This window comes from Talpa occidentalis, unplaced genomic scaffold (assembly GCF_014898055.3).
Source record: "Talpa occidentalis isolate TD23 unplaced genomic scaffold, MPIMG_talOcc4v2.1 talOcc4.13, whole genome shotgun sequence".
NCBI classification, from domain to species: domain Eukaryota; kingdom Metazoa; phylum Chordata; class Mammalia; order Eulipotyphla; family Talpidae; genus Talpa; species Talpa occidentalis.
Window position 1 is genome coordinate 64,622,759 of NW_023601322.1, and position 25,726 is coordinate 64,648,484.

The following is a 25,726-nucleotide window of genomic DNA, read 5'->3' on the forward strand; positions in this document are numbered from 1 at the left end:
AGAGTTGAGCTTATTGAATTTTTGCTCTGCATTAGACCTGTAAAATCCTGTTGTAGCTGTCTGCTTTGCAAATAAGAGTTCAGTCCATTGCCAAATTCTGAAATGGGATGCTCAGTAACTTCACCCTAGCTGTTCACTTCAGTTAGCACATGTCAATACAAGTGAGCTCTATTATGGTTCAGAGATTTTCCATCTCTTGTCAGCCAACACAGCTTTCTCCTGGTGCCCTCTCCCTTGTGGCTCCCAACCTTCTTAAAGAATTTCTTACCACTTTGCTCAGTTACTGTTTCCCTGGTGCCTTCCTTCTAATTTTCTTTTGAATGTTCCATGAAAACCTACCAACAAGTCTGAACACTGGCCAGAAGATAAAAGCTCACAAACTTGGGAAGAGAAAAATATACACAGTCTGCCCTGCAAAAAGAATCTTAAGCCTAAAACTTAAATCCTTGAGAAACTATTGTTTACGTTTCCCAGAATTACACTAATAAATCTACCAGCTTCCCAGCTAACAATATGTAATCCAAGGCATAATCCAAAACAAATTCCTAATTGAAGCAAGATATTTGCAAAGAAAGGGCTCAGGACTCACTACTGTGGGGTACAAACTATATCTCAGAGCCTTTGTACAAGTCAAAGTTTAGAACCCATTTTAAGATAGCATAAGGGACTACTGGAGGAGACAAGGGGCTACATGGCAGCACCCCAAATTTACCTGAAGGCAAGACTCAGAAAATTCAGGACACACAGGAAGCAAATATAGTCTGAAAGCTTCACACTCCCACAAATAACCATACATTTATATAGCACAATTATGTAGGTTTTGATTCCATTTTTTATTTGTTTTCTTAATGACTTATGTAGGTTGAAATTATTTAAGGCAGCAGAGAGTTACGAGAACTGAAGTTCAAGAGGTTATGATCTGCCTGAAGTTACATGCTGAAAATGGATGAGTCATATTCATTTGTTTACTATTGTAGCAAGGAGAAAGTAAGGTTTCTTTCTGTAGGGTTTCATTAGCCTATAACTATTCTTCCAAAGTTCCTATCTACAGTACCTTGCTTTTCTGTGACAAAAGGCAGTCCATCAGAACTGGAAAGGCTTAAAACTCATTATCACTCACATAACCACTTTCCATACAGCAGAGCAGACATTGTGAATTTGGATTATTCTTGGAGTAATTCTACCTTTGTCTCAGAAAGCTATTTTCTCTCTCAATTTCTTTTTTATTGATGTGCCATTGATTTACAATATTATATAAATTTCAGTACAGTTTCATACCTTGACTGTTGCATATATGATACTGCACACTCCACCAAGGTTTTAGTATCTTTCATCACTAAATAATTGTTCCCCTATACCCATTATGCCCACCCCTTCCTCCTACTTCCCCTGTGGTAAACACCCTTTGGTCAGAATTTAAGAGCTTTTGTGTTTTGTTTATTTGTTGTCTACACATGAGTAAAATCATCCCATGTTTGTCTTTCTCCTTCTGACTTAGTAAGCATGATCAACTCAGGTTCCATCCTTGCTGTCACAGATGGTAAGGTCCCATCCTTTTTTATAGCTGAGTAGTATTCCATTGTGTATATATACCACAACCTCTTTATCCAACCTTCTATCCATGGACATTTAGTTCATTTCCATGTCTTGGTCATCGTAAAAAATCAGAAAGCTATTCTCTATCAATTCATACTTGTTCACGATATAAACCTATTTGCTATTGATAAATCCAGATGTAAAGGGGGAATGTCTTTTAAAAAATAAACTACTTCAGGCTCTTCATTAATTTTTCTATCACTACTTTAAAAATAGCAATAGCACTGAGCTACGCTGATGTTTCTATTGGTCCTGTATTTGTGGCCATCTTTTTTATAGTTAAGATTTGATAAACAAGATGGCCCACTTCTGCCTTTCCCACTTGATTTTAACCTCTGCGTTTGTGACACCATAGTGTTAGGCTTGGGAGAATGCAGTAAATGACTGCCTATTCAACCCCTACTGTATGCCAGGTACCCTGACCAGTAGGGAATATAGTAGCAAACAAGGTCACAATTTTCATAGAACTTACATACCAAAGGAGCGAGACATATAAAAAGAAAAAAAAACATACCAGGCATATTTCAGTTATTGAAATATGCTATAGAAGATATGGAATACCACTAGCTATTTGATGTCAAGGTGAAGATCATTTTTAAATTACTCTTTCACAGACCAACTTCAGCTTGTTGGAAAGAAGTAGCTTTACTTGATTGACTCTAACTTCTGCTGTATTTGAAGAATGTCTAGCTAGTCATCAGTATATGCATGTAAATTATCCTTGGTGGAAAAAGAAGAAATCAAATATGGTAGATGTGATAGTTTTCTCTGTCTCAACTGAAAACTCTCAACTGAGAAATTGAGTTGAGACCTTAGGAGATTCCATCTTGGAGATCTTGGAGCAAAGCTTCACTGGTGAGTAGCATACTACTCAGTAGCATACTACACATACATCAGAAACAGCATGCATGGGATTTGAGCAAGTTTTGCATGTTTGAGGACAAGGAAGAAGTTGAGGATACCATCTGAAAGGATGTAACAATAAAACAGGACTGCTGCCCTCAAGGAGTTGATAAAATATTTTACTAACTGATTCAAGGCAGCAATTGAAGGATGAGTCGAGTTGCTGGATAAAGATTGGGTGGAGGCTCTGGCAGCCTATATATTCAGGTATTTAGCCGATAGATGGTGTTTCAATCTATACCACATTCAGTCTCTACAAAGAATTTAGCATTAAAGGGTAAAATTAGCTGGAGTCTTTGAACTCAACGGAAAATATTCATCATTTTTATTTTCTTTTTGAAATGCAATCACCAACTTTCAAAGAGTACAATAAGATCTTTTAGTTCCTTCAGAAAGGGCTTGTGTGGTACAAGTCCTGACTTCCAATCTTTCATCTCTTTGATTTGTGGAAAAGGGGAAGCATAATTCCCTGAGCATTTTATACGCAAAGCATTTTGTACCAATCCCTCTTATTATAAGTACATTATATAAATTCTAAAATAAACAAAAATACAAACCAAATGAGATACAGATTAATGGGGATTTTGGAAAGGGTGTGTTTGAAAATTTTAATCTAGTTAATAAAAAATAAATTCATTGTTGGTATAGTGTTTTTCATCCAAAAGCTTGTAATGTCTACAAGGAGCAAAGTTCTTGGAGTCACTTCCACCCAGCTTTCAACCTAGTGTGGAGACAGACCAGTTTACATAGGTACTGACATACAATGGTTTGGGAGAAATACATAAAACTGCACTTTCATGTCACCAGATATACTACATCAGTGGATATTATCTTGGGCTGAACAAATAAGAGTGAAAATTCCCCCTAGCAAGAGAAGAAAGTCTCATTCCACTTCATGTTGATCAGGTCCCATGTCTAGTATTGGTTTAGGTTCCAGCTGCGAAATCCCTTGAAGTTCTTTTCAAAAGATTTGAAGCTGTGTTATTTATTCATAGTGCTAGAATGTGCCACGATTTGGTTTGATTATCTCATGGTCATGTATATGCCACTGTTACGGATTAAATTGTGTTCTCCCAGAATTCATACATTGAGCTCTAATGCCAGTTGGACTCCATTTGGAGGTGGGGCTTTTAAGAACTTAAATAAGTTTAAATGAGGCCATAAAGGTACAACCCTAATCCAATAGAACTAGTATCCTTATAAGAATAGGAAGAGGGCCTCCTCTGGTGGCGCAGCGGTTGAGCGCTGGGCTACGAAGATGCCCGCAGCCTCTGCAGCCCTGGTTCAATCCCCTCCCACTGGCGAGGGTCCCACATGGAGTGACAGACCTCTCCTGCCATGCCTGCTGCTCCCCTCAGCAGTGTATTTCATCGGTCTACCTGTTCTGTTCCCTGCTCTGACTCTGGTGAATTCTCTCACCCTCCTGCGCTTCTGACTGTAACCAGCGCTTGTATGAATAAATAAATAAATCTTTAAAAAAAAAAAAAAAAAGGAAGAGACTTCAGGAGCTCGATTGCATAAATAAAGGCCATGTCAGGATGCAACAAGAAGGTGACTGTCTGCCAGCAAGGAGAGTAGCCTCAGGAGAAACCAACCCTTCTAGCTCTTTGATCTTGGATTTCCTGCCTCCAGACTGTGAGAAAATAAATTCTGTTCTTTAAGCCACTGGTCTGGTATTTTGTGATGGCAATCTGAGCTAACAGATAGAGTATTTAATAAATATCTGTTTAATGAGTGAGAGGAATACTTAGAGAAACTGGGTGACCCAGAGAAGAGAAGATATAGAAGTATTAGAATAATCTGTGAAAGGATAAGTATGTTCTGTATCTCCCTAGATATATCCAATTATTGAATTGGAAGTTGCAGAAACGCAAGCATCGGATCAATACAAGAAAAACTTGCAACAGCTAGACTTTATTATAATTCCTCCAAGTGTGTTATCCCAGCTTCTAGAATTTAATAGTAGCTCAGAGGGAGTTCAATTGCAAGGAAAATAACACTGAGGAGAGAATGGTCAGAGTTAAGTTTCAATATCAAACTTTTTCAGAAAGAAAATGGAGGTCAAGATTTGCCTCACCAGGCTGGACTCTAGTCCCCACCCTTCCTTCCCTTCCCCTCCGTAGTGTGTCTTTGGTTTATAGTTGCTTGTTGATTTTGATTTTTACTTTGTATTAATTAGTCTTTTTCCTCGTCTCTTATTTAAGTTTTCTAAATTCCTGTTATGAGTGAGACCATCCAGTATTTTTCTTTTTCTTTCTGACTTATTTTGCTGAGCATGATCCCTTCTAGCTCCATCCACGTTGCTGCAAACTGCATGTGTTTATCTTTTTTGATTGCTGAGTAATATTCCATTGTGTATATGTCCCACATCTTCTTGATCCAGTCATCTATTTTTGGGCATTTGGGTTGTTTCCATAGCTTAGCTATTGTAAATAGTGCTGCTATAAACATAGGTGTGCAGGTGCCCTTTGGAATTAATGTTTCTGTGTCCTTTGGGTAAATACCTAGGAGTGGAATTGCTGGATCATATGGAAGCTCTATGTTTAGTAGGTCAGGAAATCTCCACACGGCTCTCCATAGTGGTTGAACCCGTTTGCACTCCCACCAGCAGTGCAGGAGAGTTCCCTTTTCTCCACAATCTCACCAACATTTGTTGTTGCTAGTTTTTTTTAATATGTGCCATTCTCACTGGTGTAAGATGGTATCTCATGGTAGTTTTGATTTGCATTTTCCTGATTACAAGTGATTTTAAACATTTTTTCATGTGCCTGTTGGCCATTTGCATTTCTTCTTTTTAGCTCTTCTGCCCATTTTTGGACTGGATTATTTTCTTTGTTGAGTCTTATCAGCTCTTTGTAGATTTTTGTGATCAGTCCTTTATCATTAGTGTTGTGTGCAAAAATGTTCTTCCAGTTGGTGAGGTTTCTCTTTGTTTTTGCTACTGTCTCTTTTGCTGTGCAGAAGCTCTTTAATTTGATGTAGTCCCAGCTGTTTGTCTTTGCTTTCACTATCACTGCTTTGGGAGATGTAGACACAGAATCCTTTTTGAAATTCAGGGAAGAAAATTGGGAAGTATATGTTACTTAGCAGAATAGCAGGTAATAAATTAATTTGCAAAGGAAATAATCATACCTGAGACTGGACTATTTATAGATGTGGTTTAATATAGGGTAAATTATAAGGCAAATTTTTAAAAGTATATCTCAAGTACTTGGCAGAATTTATCTATTACTTTGCTCTATATTCACCACACTTTATAAAAAATAATTAATAATGAGAACTCACTGTACTGCATTGATATGAATCAGTTTCCACAAACACACATATCCTTTTGGGATATTTCCCTGTAGGCCCTTAGCTATTAATCCTAAAATCCATGTCTAAACTGCTGTGTTATGAAGAAGGTACTATCAGTTCATCTGGTGCTGGCAAATAGAGCAGGGAGTACAGTTCAGGGGGTAAATCAGTCCATTTCTTTAGAATCTTCTTCAATCATTCTGTGATTAAAATATCACACTAACCATTACTGATGAATGAGAAAAAATTTAACTACGTGTGTGAAACAGCAATTCATTTCAGGTAATGCCAGGATTCAGCTAAAATTGCTTAGGTTAATCTCATTGTTGCTTATTCTAGAAAGCACAACTAACTAGCCTTCAGGCATACCCTCCAGGGCAGCACAAGCCAATAGGTATTATATTAACCACATAGATAATTAAATGCTTGTAGCCACATTTATATATTTTTAAAATAAAATGTATTGATTTATCATTGATTTACAATATTTCATAATTATCAGAAGTATATCTTCACTCCTCCATATGTGTATAAATCTCACTGCACCCACCACCAAAGTTTTAGTGCTAGTCCCTGTAGCCACATTTACAAAAGCAAAAAGAAGCAGGTAAATTGTTTGATGGCTTATTTAAACCAATATAACCAAAATATTATCATTTCTGTATGGAATCAATATAAACATTTTAAATAAGGGGTTTTACTTTTGTTGTTGCTTTGTATTAGAAACCTTGGGTATGTTTCACACTTTCAGCAACAGCTCATATTGGACTATCCTCATTTCAAGTACTCAGTAGCCACATGTGGCTCGTGGCTCCTGCACTGTAGAGCACAGAGTGATAACACTGGGCAACAGGCTGGTTTTATGGCATGTTTATGGTATGTGAGGGGAAAAGTGGGCATCACCCCAAATATGCATATGCATTTCTTTAGAAATTGCACACATGGATTATAAATACATAAAATTCATCTTTATAATGTTTTTTATCTATCAGTTGATTTATATTTTTGTTTATTTTGAATATATTTAGTGTATTTATAACATAATCCATTTGTACAATTCCTAAATAGTTTATGTTGAAATGCATGTTCGTTTTTTTTTTCCTAACAGGCACAACTCTAACTCTTACTAGTGCTTTTAAAATTTTATCTCACTAACATAACTATTTTTAGCAAATATTTGAAAAAATAAGCCTCATTATGTTTGAAAATCTTAACATTTGCAATACTCATAATTCAGCAAGTCAAAGTTTGTGACTAAGTTTAGTTTATTTTTCTCCTTGGCTGTCAAAACTGGGGGAAAAAAGGTATCTCCCAAATATAAATATATCTAAATTAAAAAAGACCATTATTGGTTGCACTGAACTCATGATACTCAGTTTTTCCAGTCCCATCTACCAATTATACAAAAGTCTTTGTAACAAGTTACCAAGTAAATTTCTTCTTCCCTGATCAGTCAGTAATTTTTCAGTTGTTTTCTTATACTTTTAAAAAGTGGATTCAAATTCCACTGAAGCTCTTTATTAGGAAGATTTGCAAAGTAATTAGAAATCCTATGAATCAAATAGACTGCAAGATAATCCCTCATCACTTCCTCCCACTATAATCACCCTCTCTTTGAGTATGCACTTTATATGCCTCCTTTTCCTTCAGGTTTGACACTCTCAGGATTAACTTTGGTTGTGTATGACTCCAGACTTGATTGAGTGGAATGTGAGACTCTCTTTAAGCGCTAGAGGAAATGAGTGGACATCTTAGGGAAACCCACACCTGGGCAATACTTAGGACCTGTGGATAGCTTCTAGGACGTGGGCAGCCTCCAGCCAAGCACCAACAAGAGGCATGAGACCTCAGTCATACAGTTAACAAGGAAATGAATTCTACCAACAACCAGAATGAACTTGGAAGCAGATTCTTTCCCAGTTGAGCCTCCAGATGAAATCACATTTATATATATATATATTTTACAATGAGTCTAGTTCATAACTGCAGCCTTGTGATGAGCCCCAAAGCAATAGGCCCTAAGCTGTGCCCTCGCTCCTGATCCAGAGAATCAGTAGATTTTAAAAATACCTTGTATTTCTATTTTTTTGTCTGTTAGGAGAGAAACACAGTCTACAACCACCACAATAATGCGGTTAAGTAAGTGTCCCTCATTTTGTGAAATCACAAGGGTCAAGACATCTCAAGTGTAAGAGATAAGCCTTGCCCTGAGAAAACCACCTGGATGATCATCATGGTGTCTCCCCCAACAAGTGAGTATTTTTTTCTAATTTTTTTAAAATGTGTAGATATTGGTTTTTTAGGTGGCACAAGACCATGTTGAGCTACAGAATCAGGAAACAATAGAAACATTTCCAAATATCTATATTTCAAAGAAACAAAAATTTCTATTGTGAAAGTCTCCTCTCTACACATTGTTAAAATATCGATTTTTGATGGAGATAGAACATGTGCTTATATTTCAAAAATGTTTGCCAGGTAAGCTAAAACTATAGCCCCTTGTTAATATACAAAAGATCAACAAATGCTGGACTTTCACATTTTTGTAAGAGAAAACAGTATCTTTTATCTTTAAGATCTGTGATTCCCTTAGTGAACCTCTCAGTGTTTTAAAAAAGTTTGTCCCAAAATGACATAGAGTCCATGGTAATTTAGTCTGGATTTAAAAGATATTTTAGTTTAATTCTTAAAATTAATCCCATCAGTATAGCCATTTTTTGCTTTTGTGGATTTGGTTTCTATCTTAGCAGTGTAGGAATTTCAAGTTTAGTATTATCTATCAATATATAACATATCCTAGAAGGTTCTTTTTTTTTAAGTTCTAAGGAAAGGAACCATTGTTTCCGTGAATATACTTGAGTATTTTCTTCATAAGATGTTGTTTTAATTACATAAGTTTTTACTCTTAAATATGTATCTTCTTTGGTTATCTTTAATTTAGTGACACATCAGAAAAAAGTACTTCTTCATGTTGTTTATTATTGAATGCTAATCTACCAACTAGCATATGTGAAGATATGCTAAAAAATCTGTACTTTTATCTTTGCTCTAGAACAAAACTTATTAGGTAGCATCAGTTCTGTAAGTTTTTTCTTCCAACCTTTAGCAGTAAATTCTATGTATATTCCAAAAGTGTATTTGCTAATCTGGTATAATAAAAATGTTATTTATTTGTTTGGTCTTTACCCCGGCGCACTGCTCCTAAAACCCATGGAATTTTCTGAGTGATAGAAGTGCTTTTTGTTATTCATAGTAATCTCCTTTTTTTTTTTTTTAAGATTTATATATTACTTATACATACAAGAACTGGGGTGCAGGCCAGAGGTGCAGAGGAGGGGGCAGTGAGAAGATTCACCAGAGACAGAGTGGGGAGCAGAACAGGCAGATTGACTGAAATACACTACTTCAGGGAGCAGCGAGCAAGCCAGGAGAGGTCTGCTGCGCCATGTGGGTATCTCCTTGGCCAGCCGGGGATTGAACTTGTGCTGCAGAGACTGCAGATAGCTTCATAGTGCTGTGCTTAACCCCTTGCACCACCAGGGATTCCCATCCTTTCTGACCACAATTGACTTTAGACTAATGATGTGACTAAAAGTAGCTTCAAGTTGAGTGTTGATCATCAAGCATATGCTTAGAGAATTTCAGCCCCATCTCTTGACCATTGTAGGGAGGGGGCTGGAAGATGTGTTTGGTCTCCAATGACCAACTATTTAATCATCCTTGACTATGTAATAGAACTTTGATTAAAAACTGTTGAACAATAAAGGTCAGTAACATTTTGGGTTATAGAACCCATCAACAACCTAGGAGAGAGGCATGTTCCAAGAAGGTAAGAAACTCTGCCCCCCTTCCCATTTCTTTGTGAACTGTATCCTCCCACCCCACACCTCATCCTGGCTATTCTGGGTTATACCCCTTATTATAAAATGGTCAATATAAGTAGAGTGTTTTTCTGAGTTCTATGAATCATTTTAGTGAATAGGCCTGAGAGGGTTTGTAGAAACCTCCAAATTTGTAGTCAACCAGGCAGAAGTGCAGATAACCTAGACCCTTATTTATGGCTGGTGTCTGAAGTAGTCTTGTGGACTGAATGCTGAATTTTGGGGTGTCTGTGCTAACTCTGAGAAGTTAGAGTCAGAATTAAATTGAACTGCAGGACTACAGTATACCTATATAACTATTTATAAATGAATAATTATATTCCTCAGTATCACTGTCAACCAATACTGAGTGAGATAATTTAACAAACAACACTTTTCTAAAATTGACGGGTTATCATAATGTGCTGGGTGTGAGGAAATACAAGGAGAAATTTCCATTCCTATTTTTTTTTCCTGCTCTTGAGCCTACAGGGGCTGCTGGCATGAATGGCTGCTGCTTCCTTCAGACCCTGCAGTGCCTTTTTCTCCTCTTTTATTTATTTATTTAAATGTATATATATATATATATATATATATATATATATATATCTAAATATATATATATTTACATCATTATTTTTTGTACGATATTTGATTTCTCCACTCAGGTATAATCTCCATAATCTCTGGTGCTCTTCCCTCCTGTTTTGATCCCTTTCCCTCCCCCTCCCCTGCTGTATTGATGACACTATGTGGGTTAGGTTCCTGAAAAGCTTCCTCATTTAATTAAAAAAATACATATTATTAAGCAGTTAATTTGTTCTTGGCTTTATGTTATATGTTGACCATAAAATGATGAACAGGACAAATGTGATCCTTATTGTTAAGGGGTTTCTTTCCCCTATTTATTCATATCAAGCTAATACACAAGGGGCTAAATGGAGAAAGATTGAGATATGTTTTAGGGAGCATGGCCTTGAATGGCTTTTTTGGAGATAAAGCATTTAAACTGAGACCTAAGAGATGGAAAATGGCTAATAGATGTGACAGTTGTGTGTCGGGAAACAAGGGAAGCAAGCATACAGATTATTCAGGGCCTTGAAGTTTACTTTATGTGGAAATAGAAGCCACTGTGGGGCTGATATCCTTTTTGAAGGACATCTCTTTTGATGCTATAAGGAGAACAGCTGGGAGAGGGGCAGGGAGAGAGGAAGTCATCAAGGAGTGATAACAGTGGCTTAGATGACCAAATTACATTTGTACCAGTGGAGATGCCAATAGTGGCCAGATGATTTCTTTATTTCTTTATTATTTTATTTATTTATGCATATAAGAACTGGGTATAGGCCAGAGGTGTGGGAAATGGGCGGGGGAGGAATGTTGAGAGGATTGACCCCAGAATGGGGAGCAGAAAAGGCAGATCTACTGATACACTGCTGCGGAGAGCAGAAGGTGAGACAGGCAAGGTCTATTGCATCATGTGGGTCAGCTCCCTGGCCTGGATCTAACTCAGGCTGCAGTGGCTGGTGATAGCTTGATAGTGCTGCACCATGAGGGAGGCCCCAGCTCGCAAGATTCTTTCTTGAAAAGCAATATGAATGGTGGTATAATTTACTGATATGAGGATAAACAGGTGAGGGCAGAAACAGATTTGGGGTGGAAAATTGAGAGTTCTATTTTGCTCATATTAAATGTGAGATGCCTGGGTGAACTATACAGTTGAAGAAGGATGATACCATCAAATTGAACGTGGAAGTGGAGCTTAGAAAAAAGGTTTGGACTGGAGATATAAATTAGACTATCATTAACATAAATATGGTATTTAAATCCATGTGAATTAATAAAACAGACACTCCCACTCTAAGGAGAGACAGAAGGAAGCCAGGACTGAGCTCTGAGAATGACAAGGTATAAAGATCTGTTAGATATGCAGGATCTATTAGATATGCAGGATCTGAGACTGAGAATGAGTAGCTTATGGAATGGAAGGCAAACCAGACCAGTAGAATAAACTGAAAAAGGGAAGAGAATGTCCAAAAGGAGAGACTGTTATACTAAATGTTCAAGAGATCAAATAAGATGAGGACAATGATTTGACAAGATGGAAGTTGATGGAAATCTTGGCAGAAACAGTTTCAATGGGAAGAAACCAACTCATTAATAAATAAAGGTGAGTTGAAGATTGGAAAATTGTATAAGCAAATGTAAACAACAATAAACAACTTTTTTTTCTTTTTTTTTTTTAAAGTCACAGCATAATATCCTTCGGGATTGTTATGCTGCCATCTACAACTGTGTCTTATATAATGTATGATGTGCTGTGTATAATGGGATATAGGAGTAGATATACTTCCTTTATTGGCTTAGTTTATCATTCCCCCAATGGGCTATGTATATAGTCTATATTTTGCAAAAATGTGCAGGTCATGTTAAAACTGGGCATGTTCATACTCAGTTAAAAACTTAGAAGAAAATACAACCAGACTTACTTGCAAGAAAGAAACATGTATCTTAATATTTCCAAAAGGACTCTTAAGAGAAGATAGTTTTACTTAAATATGGCTTTAAACAAAGTTATTTGAAAAAGATCAGTGTATATCTTAGTATTTCTAATAGAACTCAAAAAAATTCTTCATATTATTGGAATATGGTTTCCACAGAATTATTTGAAAGAAAGCAACATACACATTAATATTTCCAATAGAACTCTAAGAGAAGATTATTAATATTACTAGAATATAACTTTTATATAAAATATCTATGCAGATATTTTACTAAATGGTGGGCTATTTAGCCAAAGCCATTTAAAAAGTAGTTATGTTCACACCTAAGTAAAAAACTTAGAAGAAAATGCATGCCCTTTGGAATCTGTTAAAATGTTATTACTGCCAAAAATGTGATGTATGGTTCAGTAACTCTTACGAGAAGCTTAATGCAAAAGGGAACAGAGAAATGGGACCAAAGTTAGAAACTCGAGGGAAGGTTTCTGGCTTTGTTATTTGTTGATTGTATGATGGGAAATATTGTATCATGGTTATTTGCTGAAAGAAATGAACTGTCTAGAGGAAAGAGAGATGAATAGAAGGGAAAAGGATGAAATCTGAAGCTCAAGGGGAGGGTTTGGATTTGAGAGTATGAGGGACTCAATCCCCACTGTGTGCTGTGTTCAGAAGGAAGCAGAAGATTCCAGATTGCAAGTAGATGGTTTGGTCCTTTTGTTGTTGAAAGATGAGGAAAATCCCTTATCTTTCAAAGTGAGGGGTGTCATCTAATTTCTCATTGAAGCATGAAAGGGGGCTTATTATCAGTGGAGAAAAGATAGTAGGAAGTATGCTGAAATGGAGAAGACATGATATCATATTATCAGAAAAAGAGACAGCTAACCGGCTCAAGAAATAGTAGGAATGCATGGAGTGCCTCATGGAGGCATAATATAAATTAAAGTGAAAAATACCTCCATTTATTAGTTTATCTGATAACATTTATCTGCTCAGCTGTAAACTGGGACAACTCAGATCATGTTCATCTGAGTTTTTTCTAGGAGAAGATGAAGAAGGAAATGATAGACAATGGAACCTAGTAAATTTGTAAATGAGTTATTATAATGATGGAAGATAGAATCAGGGCTAAGATAAATGAAGCCAGGAGGAGCTTTGGGGGAGAGCAAGGGAGAAATATGTTATATCTTACAAATTTCCTGATATATTGGGCCTCCCTGGTGGCACAGAGGATTGACATGCAACCTATGAAGCTGTCTGCAGCTGCTGGGGCATGAGTTCGATCCCTGGCCAGGGAACTACCCACATGGCGCAGGGACCTCTCCTAACTTGCCTGCTTCTCCCCTCAGCAGTGTATTTCAGTACATCTTCCTGTTCCGTTCCCCACTCTGTCTCTGGTGAATCTTCTCACTCCCCACACCTCTGGCCTGTACCCCAGTTCTTGTATGCACAAGTAAATAAATCTTAAAAAAAAAAAACACCGAATTTCCTGATATATGAAGGAACTGATTTTAATCAACTACAGACAAGTCAAAAGTTTAGACAACAAAATGGTAGGTTTGCCTGTTTAGTTCCATGCACCTGGTTTGGATTTTTCTTTTCAGAATTTGGCTTGAACATTTATTTATCATCTTACTTAATCCTATCAATGTTTGCCTAATAATTTAGCATTAGTTTTCCCCAGTCACTTCTAGCTGAAGCCTTCACTTTTGTTATATGAGTAATATTTCTGAAGTAAGATATCTTTGTTTGCATACAAAGAACATTTAATTCAAGATCATCTCAAATTCAGTCATTTTCAACTGTTCCACTTAGTGTTTAATGCAGGGAACCAACAGAGACAGGTGGAGGAAAGCAGACAAGCCATGTTGCTTTTATACAAGCCTCAGAATCATATAGGATCTTTCTTCATTAGCCCATTTACAGTCTCTGTCAGCAAAAGAAAGTGCTTGAGGCATTCCTTTGAAAACACACACCTGTGACTAGCATCTAAATTAAACTGTCCAATGCCATATGGCTTGCTTCTTAGCTTAAATCATGTCTCGCCACTCATATTTTTTGAAGGTCAACAAGTTTAGATTCCAGTTATGCGATCGAGTCAGATGAACATAAAAATGGCTTGGTAATCAATTATTTCTTAAAACTCCTGTTTTCACAATCTCCAAGACTTGAATTTGGACCTCATTCAAAGAATGAGAGGCCCAAAATTTATGAAAATCTATAAATATTATTTTGAGTCTAATCCTAGTCACTTTGAGTGAGCCAATCTTGCATAATCCTACTGGTATCACATAAAAATCACCTCCATATATCAACATTGACCATGATCTTCATCCTGACCTCACCCACCTTGTGCTTTTCTCCCTGTTGATCTTCACTGCTTACTTCTCTCTTTTGCATGGCATCTGGCACTGTTTAATTGACTTCATCCTTTTGTTTTTACCTCACTCTCAATCAGACTGTCCCTCTGGCCATGTCAGCTTTTGGACATTCTGAATAATAAACATCTTCTCTAATTTGGAGTTGCCTCTAGAAGTTTAGGCCTTCAGAACCATCCCAATCTGGGTTTTCCTAGACCATTAGTGGAGATAATATCACCTTATCAATAATTTAATCAAAGTTGAAATGGCAGGAATCAAGTCTCGCATGTCTGCTAGAAGTCAGGCTTCTATGTACATATCCATATGTCCTGAAGAAGCCCCAAGTGTGGTACTTGTCACATAGAAGCTACTCAATGTATATTTGAAGGCATCATAATAATAGATAATATATAGTTATTATTTTCTATGAGATATTACCTTTGCCAAACATGGTTGTGTGATTTATAGAATTTGACCTTCAAAAAACTCTCATGAGGGAGGTATACTTCTATACTTTCCAGCATTAATATTACCACAGTACAGAGGAAAATTTTGACTCAACCTCATCCTCATTTCTGGTCAAGAAGAGACTAAGTTTTCGGAGAGCTCTGTTTCATGACTGTGTTTGTAGCATCTTCTACAATATTCCCATTCCTAGCCTCAAGCAGTGGAAGAAGCACTAGAATCTGAACTTGTATCAACTATTTGGAAACTAAGACCCAACATCGTAACTAATATGCATTGAGCGTTTTCTATAAGCCAGGCCCTGTTCAGACAATTTTTAGTTGTCATCTCATTGAAACCTCCCAGCACCTGTAACTGTTTTTCTTACAATTTTTAAATGAACCAAGTAAGACTCCAAAAGGTGCTCACCCAAAGTTACCCAAATGGTATAATAGATTCAAGTCCAGGTCTGAAGCTAGTCCTTTTACAATGTAAATCTCAGGACTGCTTTGTCGTGAACTTTTACAAAAGCTTAGTTGACCAAATGCCTTCCTAGGATAGTGCTTCAGTAGGTCTTACAGTTTTATCATAGTTGATGTACTCGCTTAGTAATTGCATTCTCACTAGGTAACAACTTGCTTTCCTATGTGTTTTCAATTCTGCAAATAAGGAGTTTTTACATATGTAAGGAAATCCTTCTCTGGAGTGGAAATGGGCCATTCATTGCTTGACCCTACTCATTGATTTGTGTGAATTTTATTTCCACTCTTAAAATTGAGTGCTAGTTGGGAACTGAGATGGTTGAAGCATCTCTGAAAGAAAAAGAAAAGCCATCAATTGATGTTCTGAGCTATTTAAGGGCTTCCTCTGGAGTAAAGCGGCTGCCTGATATTTCTGCTTATTGGATCGGTTTGTTCTGCTTGAATTTCATGACCACCATAATTTGTCTCTTGCCACTCAGTTCAATTCAGGTTCTGTTACTCTTTTATGATCCAATAGGTCAGGTCCCATTTTTCTGTCTTTATTCTTCTTGTTTCCTACTTGTCTTCTTCCTGTCCATTTAAGACAGGGTTAAAAAGAAAAAGACCAGTTTTCCAGACTAGGATAGGTTCATTTCTTAAGATATAGAGATTACAGGTCCAAATTTGTGGGCCAATTTGTGTAACCTCAACCAATATTCAGTTTTCCTGTAAACTCTTAGCTTATTTGTGTACTAACAGCACAAACTTTTGGTTTCAGAAGATCTTAGTTTAATCTCGGAGACCCTGCTTATCATCTACCATTGAGTAAATTACTTAATTTCACTGAGTATCATTTCCTTCATCTGTGATATTGTGAATTATCAGACCTGTATCAGGAGTTGTTAAAATGTAATTACTTAGCTCAAGGTCTGGTATATAGCAAGTGATTATTAAATGTTATTTACTTTATGCTTTCTACTAAGAGACTTTTATTCTAATCTGCCATCTTAATAAAAAGGTGAGAGTTTTAAAATATTTATGAGTGTGTGATAAGATGGGATGAGTGCCTAAACTGTAGGTCTTTAATCACAATATAGTATCTGTTTCTAGCTCTTTATTACATTTTTAAACTGGAAATCTAGTTTTTTCTGATATAAGATAGCTATTCCTGACTTCTTTTTATTGTCTTACAGCTTTTAACTCTAAGTTTGTGTTTGTCTTTGTTGGTAAGATGGGTTTCCTATAAACACAAATTTTTGGACTCTGCTTTGAAATCCATGAGCCACTATGTAACCTTTAAGTAGTAAGTTCAAGCCATTTACATTTAAGGTGATTGTCAGATATAAGTGCTTATTTTCAACTTACATGTTTTAAATTTTTTGGTTTTAACTTTTGACAACTTCCTTTTTAAATTTTTACATCTCCCTTTTATGTTTTGTTCAGATTCCATTTCCACTATATTATGTGTTATTTCTGCTGATTTTTGTTTGAAGGTTCTCATAAGGTTAGTATATTATGGATTATTTTTGTGGCTGATTGGACAGTCTGATATCAAACTCATTCTCATTAAAATAATAGATATTAAGTGTTCTCAACACACACACAAATATCAACTATTTGAGGTGATGGATATGTTCGTTGGCTTGATTACGCTAATATAGACAATTTTTATTTGTCAATTATACCTTAAAAAAGAAAAAAAAAAGTCCTAACCAAACACTTCTCCTAGTTCCTGATCCATAAATTAACAAAATAAAATGCTTCCCTCATTACTAAAATGGAATAAAACTCACTTCTTGTGGTTTTATAAAACTTAGCTATGAAACAAACAAAAAAACCTCAGCAGAGAATCAAGCACATAGTAAACATCCAATAAATAGTTAACTATGACTATTAATATACATGTGTTCACTCTGATGATTTGTGTTCTCTCCATGATTCCACAATAGAAAATCTCAAATGTAGTACCTTATCTTTAGGAAAGTTAGGTTAATTTCTGCCAATTAATTTCTACCTCAATATCTACCTATGCAATCAATATTTGCCCTCATGGAAATTGATTTTCTTATAATCATAACAAGAGAAACTGACTCATTGGGGCATAATTCAACTGCTGCTGGGTTGAATCAGAATATTCTCTGTATTTGTGGTTAAGGGGAATACTGAAGAGATTTGCTTGTTATTCACACTTCATGCCAAATTTGGGCTATCTTTATTTCTACTCAAGATAGTGTACTCCTGTGATTTTTACATTATGGTGTTAGCCAATTAACCATCACAAGAATGAAAGGACACACAATGATACATGATGGTTCTGATACCCTTATTGGCTTTTTGCACCCTGCAAGTGTTAGTCTAAAGCACTTGCAAGCATTTGCTGCATTTTCTGGAGTCTGAAGCCAGAGCCCGAGAACTGTGTAGTCTAGATGTCCCCAGTTGACTGACATCAGAGTGTTATATTGGCTGAAGCCCCACGAGTTTGAGAAAGGAGAAACCTGTTTTTCAAAGACTGGAACAGCATCATTTCTTAGAATAAGAGATTACAGTTTCTCCAAGGCTGTATTGATTAATTATTCATCATTCATTCCACAAATAATTATTAAGGTTCTACTACATGCCAGTCACCTGCTTGGTGCTAAGGATATAGCAGTGAACAAGTACAACTTCACACAAATAACCACAAACAGTATTTAAGTAAAACAGTATTAAGTAAAACAGATACTTCAAATAATCTTTAAATAAGAAGAGAGAATATAGCTCGCTGCTATGAAGAGAGAATAAAGCTCGCTGGAAACCAAGACTGAATATCCAGGAATGCCTGCCTAGTGAAAGAACATCTAAACTGTGCTTAAAGCTTGAGTGGGAATTAGCAAGAAGCCAAGAAGCAGGGGCATAGGTAGAGGTCCAGGCTCTGCCTTTGTTGGATATAGAACAAGAATGTAAATGAATGAAGACTCAATCCAAACCCTCTTCCTTTTATCCTCACCTTCCTCCATTCTGTTGTGAGGGGATTTATACTTCTGTAGGAGATAGCCATCCTAAATATCCAAGCTCTTAACCTGTTCCAGTGTAAGACAGCCCCCAGAGCTGTGATCTCTGTGGTGTAGAGTACCCTCAGATGGCAAGCCCTGGGAGATGTCCTGTTACAGGCTGAGGACAGGGTTCCAGGTCCCTGAGTGCAGCCTGAAAATGGACATGTTGCCTCCAAGGGGCATGCTCTTTGCCCCATTGTGGAGTAAAGCATTTGTGAGCTGTGCCAGAGTGGATCTTTATAATGTACACAGCATGGCAGGTTATGGATGATACTGGCTCAAGCTCCAGGCAGGACTCTGTGTCCAAGAAGTCTGGAGCTATGTCAGTGAGCCTTCCTGTAACTAGACTTAGCATTGTGTATGAGCTCACATGTGTGTATCTTTCCAAGAGGTGGTTCACCATTTCCTTCAGCTTCATAAAGAAATCCATAATGCCTCAAAGGTAACACCCACTGGAACAATTAGAGGTTCTACCAGATGAAACTGTGGTTGTTTGGGTCAGAGCCTTCATGATTTCCAGGCTCCTCTACCAGTGAAAATCGCTTTCTAACCGGGGAAAGAGAATGGACAAGGAAGTATTTGAACATTAATTGAAATTCAAATCGTGTGTTCATCATACTCACACATGACTTCTGCATATTTCAGAAAAGTCACATGTCAGCCCTGTGGAGAATATACTAAACTTCCTCCAAAGCACTAAATCTCTCAGCAGCTAAGAAAGTCTGTTGCCAACATCTTATTCTCCTGTAGTCTATTGTATAAAGAAGCTGTTTTAAGAAACAAAAAGTGTGGTAGTGGGGAATGCATGAAAAGTTGATAAATCTAAAATAAAGACATCTATAATATTTCAGCTAAGAAAATAATTTACTTTGCTAATAGAAAAAATCTTAAAATCTTTTTGAGTTCCTTTTGCTAATAGTAAACAGGATTCATGTCCATATACTCATTCCTATACCAAGAGAAACTTATTTGGAATTGCCCTTGGTTTTGTCTAAAGTAAAAGTTAGTTATTTCTTAAATTAAGAGATTATGAGATTGTTCCATAGAGTTAAAGTGGCTTTGGGGTCTTAGACCCAGATTATCCTACGTAGATGCTAATACAGTGCAATTATAATGAAGGATAATGGGCAAAGTTTTCTCTTTTCTAGATTTACATCTTACAGGAAAGAATGATGTCTAACAACTGAGAGTAGTTTTTCCAGATGCCCAAAGAGAATCATTATTATAATCCCTTCTTAGTTTGCCCCACCACTTTTTATAAAGCAGGGTCTCAGGATAGAGTTAATATTTATTGAGTGTTTATTATGTGCCAACCCTTTACTAAGTCATTCACACATGTTAACTTCCTATTCCACTGATGAGAAAAGCAAAGCTCAAAATTTTTGGTGACCTAGACGGTAAGGACTAGAGTGGGTGTTTGAACTCAGTTCTACTGATAATTGACTCCAACGTCATTGCACTCAACCTCCATGGGGAGGTATAGAAGAAGAGGCCCTCTTTTAAAGGAGTAGACCCATACAAAGAAAGCAAGTAAAGCCTAAATTCATACAGTGCTCCCAGTGTACATGAGCACTCAGGAGACAGGAAATGGGCTTATTAGTACCAGATGGGGCTCATAAGAGAGAGTTTCATATGCAGTCCTGCACCGGGTGGAAGGCTGAGTTTCTGCCTGAATACACACCTTCTCACGGCTCTGCTCTGCACTAGGCTGTGTCTCCCTGGTGCGTGGGGTGGGGGCTAGTTTACCCAGACCAGTGTTCAGGTAGGGACAAGGTTAGTGTTTCTTTTGTTTTGTTTTTTCCAGCTCAGGCTTAACAAGAAGCAATGGGTCTGAGAACTCTCGGGAATATATTGTGATCTCCAGATAGCCTGAGCTGACTAGCGATTTTTTTTTTTTAATTCTCCTTCTTAACATCCTTTTCAAATGTTAAAAATTGTAGCCTATTTTTGGTGAAGTTTGTATGTGTGTGATGTTGCCTTTTTAATTTACTTTTTTGTAATCCATCACCAACCTTATTTCCACTTTTCCATTTCTCCCTTCCCCCGTCCTCTTACCCTGAGAAACCTCACTTCATTTATTAAGATCTGCTAGCTTGCTAGTTTTATTTATTTATTTATTATTTTATTTAGTTGTTTAGTATTTTTTCTGTTGTTGAATCATTTGCTATGTAAATGGGCAGTATATGTCTTTGCCATTCTGACTTGCTTTTTTTTAATTTTATACATTTTTACATCGTTTTTCATTTTTGCACAATGTATTCATTTTCATCTTGGTGTTATAGTCCCCATGCAATTCCCACCCCCCTTGTTTTGATCCTACTCCCTCCTTGCTTTACTACACTTAATTCCCTCAATTTTTTTTTTCCATTTTGCTGTAAGTGATACCATTTCATCTTTCCTTAAGGCTGAGTAGTATTCCATAAAATGGATATGCGCATCTTGATCCAGCCTTTTATCAGTGGATACTTAGGTTGCTTTCATGCCCTAGCTATTGTAAATAGTGCTGCAATAAACATTGTAGAGCCCATCATTTTTTGAGTTGATGGTTTCAAGTTCTTTGGGTTGATCACCAGGAGTGGCAATGCTTGGTCATATGGTATTTTCCTTTTTAGTATTTTAAGGTATATCCCGATTACTTTCCATAATAGTTGTACCAGTTTACATTCCCATCAGATGACCATTCTTAAGGAAGAAGAACTGAAAGATATCAGGTTGTGAGAATCTTATTTGGATATCATTTAACAATCATTCACTTCAATAATCTGAAAAGAATGGCAGTTTTGGAATAGCAGCTAATGGTTACAATAATAATGATGACTGACATTTGTTGACCTTGATGCCAAGCTGTTTTAGGCCCTTATGTGCAACTACTCAGGGAATCTGCAAAGCAGTCTCAAGAGTTAGTTACTGACATCTCCATTTTGTAAAGCAGGACACTGAACTAAGAGGATTAAGTGGCTGCTGGCCCAAGGTCACATGCTAGAAAGCGGCAAACCTGAGATTGGAAGCCTGATTATTTTCATTGTTAGAGCCACAGTCTTGAGCACAAGCTGCCTCATAATGCCTGGTTCCTGACAATTATGAAGCTAATCATTAATCTTTCCTGATAAAATCATAATGCAGGGTGGTCACATTGGAAAAAAGCATGGAATTACAGGGGTCTGCTTTTTAACTAAAATCACTAGTCTCCCCAACACTGGCCCTAATAGGGAAAATATGTACCTAAAAATCTATTTGTTATTCATAGAAGAATATCCTTGAAGGAATTATTTAATCAAACTGGGAAATTATCAGTATTATAATTGGCCCCAGGTCTTTGGTTTTACAGGTTTGTAACATTAAGGGCTCTCAGTGATATTAAAGCAATAGTCTAATATCAGCATCCTGTACTTATCTCTTGAAGGAGAAAAGAATCCTAGAAATAAAGGTCTCTTCATCCCACTCCCATCCCTTATGTCTTCACATTGGCATTTCTCTGGAATATTTGCAAGAAGAATATATAAAAATTCACAGCCCAGAATCTTGACATATTCAATACCTCAGGCAATCAGTAAGGGGTAGTTCTGTGCCTAACACTGAGTAAGTCCCTTTGGCCTTACACAAAAAACTATATACTTGCTTTTCATACATTTTGCACTAAATACAGTTTGATTTTTACAACAGTCTTTTGAGGTTGTTACTATTGTGTGACCCTTTTTTTTCAGAGAAGTAAACTGAGGCTCAGAAAAGTTAATTGAGTTTAGGGCAAGTATAGAGCAACAACCTAGTTGTTTAGGGTGGCTGACCTGAAGTAGAAACCAGTCTGTGCCTTCAGCATCTACACTCCGACCAGCTATACTTTGTGACTTACTGTGTGCCCTTCACAAACCTGATTGTGTGTATCATTGTCAACCCCTAAGATTATGATTTCAAGATAAGGAAAATGAGACTCAGACAGGTCACTCAGTGAGTGGACCCTAATCCCAGGTGGGTCTGACCTCAAAGCCTTTCTCATCTTGAATATTCCCTGCATTGGATATTAGTGGATATTTTTTTAACTCTGTGCAATAGAAATTGTGCCCTTTGCTATAATCAACCAATCTCCCCAGAAAATGTGGTTCCTCAGACTGTGCAGTGGCTTTTCTGAACAATTGTTGAACAAGAACGGTTCAAGTTTTAATGTGACTTTGAATTTGAGGAAAAATGTGTCCATTCGTGTCCATAGAAAGTCTGGTCAGTACCAAGCTAGGTTGGAGTAGCTTCATCTCAGTTTTCTACATGACAAAAATATCAACCATGTTCATACTCTCACTTCAACAAACAGCCAAAGACAAATATATTTACTTGAATTTTTATAACAGAGAATCAAACAAGCATTTGGAAAACTCCAGGGTGACAGTATACCATCAATCTTAGCCTCTTTGAGGCAGATCTCATAACATTTTATTAGATGCTTCCAGACAGGAACCATGTCGAGTTTCCATCACATACAGGATCTGACACAATGTTTGCAACCAAACATTATTATCATCACTCTTTTGTATTTCTATCAACATCAAGGTAATTATATTCATTCTTAAGGACCAGTCTCCACCATCTTCCAGGGCTGACTCTAAGGAGACTTGACAAATATTGTTATAAAGATACTCTTCAGTGGAGCTCAGTGAAAACAATTTCTGAGACTTAATGAAAGCACCAAAAGTTTCCCCTCATTTTGACAAAAGGAACTGAATTATATGCTATAGGAGATGTTACACAAGGACTAACACAAAAAAGCAAATTGAATGCCCTCAGAATATCTTCCAATTCTTGAGCATTTGTTTTTCCCCTTTTAATTTAAATATTTTTCTCCAATTCACTGTTCCCCACTAGCAATACTTTGTTGAATGTCTCATGAATTCACCATATTTGAGACCTCAATCTTAGAAATCATATTTTAAAATGCCAGTTGTTTATAGCAAATATAGCAACTTTATATAATTGGAATTAATGGGAAATGACAAGTTGGTGTGACATTGTATTAGCCCTGCAGTGTACTCTAGTTCCTAGAAAATATATTATTTGAAAATTTATCCAATTCGCTTGAGTCCAGCAAAAGCTTGTACCTTGTGCTAAATAGATCCCAAATGTTCCTCATTAATATTTCCTAAGTATTCTCTCTTAAGTTAGGTGAGATCTGCTTCCTTTTTATCTAGCAATTATAAGCTCCTATTTTCTTTTGTAGGTTGAGCATGGGAGACCAGTGGAAATTATTTTAAAAGCAAAGTAAAAGGAAACACTACCCATTTGAAATAATCAGGGCTCATGGGTGACTCGTTTGTTGTAAGCCATGGCTACAGCGTGGGTACCTGTTGTACTGATTATGGTTTTGTAAGGTGCCTGGAGAACAGGCATTTGTGTTTCACAAGTCCCAGCCAGTATTCTCTCCATTTTAACCACTCCACATTGCACATTCACAGGCTATTACCAGATTCTTCTCCCAATGCCCACCTATTCTCTAGGAAGAATGAAAGAACCCAGCACAGTTCTAGCACAATACTAGTAAACATTACAAATACTGTCAATTGGTTGCTTAATTGGCTGGAAACGGCTGTCATTCTTTCTGGAAATGAGAGTGCCAGCTAGCAGAATGGGCCACTGAATTGCTAAACATTACTAACCCTGAAATCTCTTCATACAAACTTTCACAAGGGCTACCTAGCTTAGGCAAAACTCTCTCTGGCTTAGTCAGTATTAATTATTAGTCCATAAGTACCTGTTTGGGGTGTGTTACTATTTCTCTCTCTGTGTACATATGTATATGCATGTGTGTGTTATCACAGAGTCTCTCTAATTGTATTGTTTAGCTTCCTGGACATCAGAATAATTGTGAGGAGGCAAGAATGAGAAAGGGGAAACGAGTTAATTAAGTTGAATTAGGCCTATTTATGTCTAATTCTGAGTCTTTGCACATATCACCCCTCCCCCTCCACCGTTATGCCCCCTCTTTTTTTAAATGAACATCATAATTTATTTTTCCACATTATAGGATTTCTCCCCTCAGGTGTGATTACCATAATTTTTCCACCACCAAAGTACCCACAGTCTTCTACCACCTCCACCATGCTCTCCCCCCAACCCTGCCTCTTTCCTGCACCCTTCTCTACCTCCCCTCCTGAATGTCTCAAATCTACAGTCTGATTTTTTTTTTTCCATTTGATAGCTGGTTTTATTTATGACCATCTTTAAATAATCAAGACCCAGGCAAAAGACCCATTTCTAGATAATTCTGCAGAGTGGAGGCAGCAAATTCCTTCTGTAAAGGTCCAGCCAGGTTTGCATGTACATGTGAGCTCTGCCACTTAGTCTTTTCTTTTATGCTTTTTAAAAAATAAAAAAATAATAATAACCTTTTAAAAAATGCTGCAGAGTGATGTTGTTTATTCTAGATGACGGAAAGGGACAATCTAATATTCCAACTTCTAAAAGAAATTCCTGACATTTATCCTTTTTCACCCTCCTAAATTGAGCTTGAGTTTATTTTGTCATTTAATGTGTTTTTTTTTTAAATAATAAATTTTATTTTTATATTCCCCCATACAACTGCACATGCCCCATTCTGACCCCAATCCCTCCCCTCCCGGCCCCCACAACCCAAAAAGTGTCTCTGGTTCATAGTTTTTTGTTGATTTTGATTTTCACTTTCTTATAGTTATTCATTTTCCTGATCCCTTATTTAAGTTTTCTAGATTCCTGCTATGAGTGAGACCATCCGGTATTTTTCTTTTTCTTTTTGGCTTATTTCGCTGAGCATGATCCCTTCCAGCGCCATCCATGTTGCTGCAAATTGCATGAGTTTATATTTTTTGAATGCTGAGTAATGATTTTAAGGGTCAGTCTTACAGTTTGTCTGATCCTTTGTTTGGTTTCTCCAGAACCATCCAGTGTTTCTTTCTCCTTCTGGCTCATTTCACTTAGAATAATCCTTTTCAGTTCCATCCATGTTGCCACAAATGGCATAAGTTTATCATTTTTTTTGTTTTCTAAATAATATTCCATCGTGTATATGTACCACATCTTCTTGATCCACTCATCTGTTCTGGCTATTGTAAATCCATTTATCATATCTTGGCTATTGTAAATAGTGCTGCAATAAACTTAAGAATGTAGCTTTCCTTTTGAATTAATGTTTATGAGCTCTTTGAAATAGATACTAGGAGTAGAATTGCTGGGTCATATGTAGATCCATTTTTAGTCTTTTGAGGAATCTCCATTCTGCTTTCCATAGGGGCTAGACCAGTCTAAATTCCCACCAAC

The 25,726-nt window shown here is 36.8% G+C and overlaps 1 long non-coding RNA gene across 3 annotated transcripts in view; it reads left to right on the top strand.

The window, feature by feature from the left end:
• Positions 1–25,726, top strand: part of LOC129145619 (uncharacterized) — a 649,656-nt gene that overhangs the window by 207,451 nt on the left and 416,479 nt on the right. For all 3 annotated transcript variants that reach the window (XR_008551418.1, XR_008551419.1, XR_008551420.1), the window contains exon 3: positions 7,895–8,048. This is a non-coding gene — a long non-coding RNA (uncharacterized LOC129145619). The remainder of the gene's footprint in view (positions 1–7,894; positions 8,049–25,726) is intronic.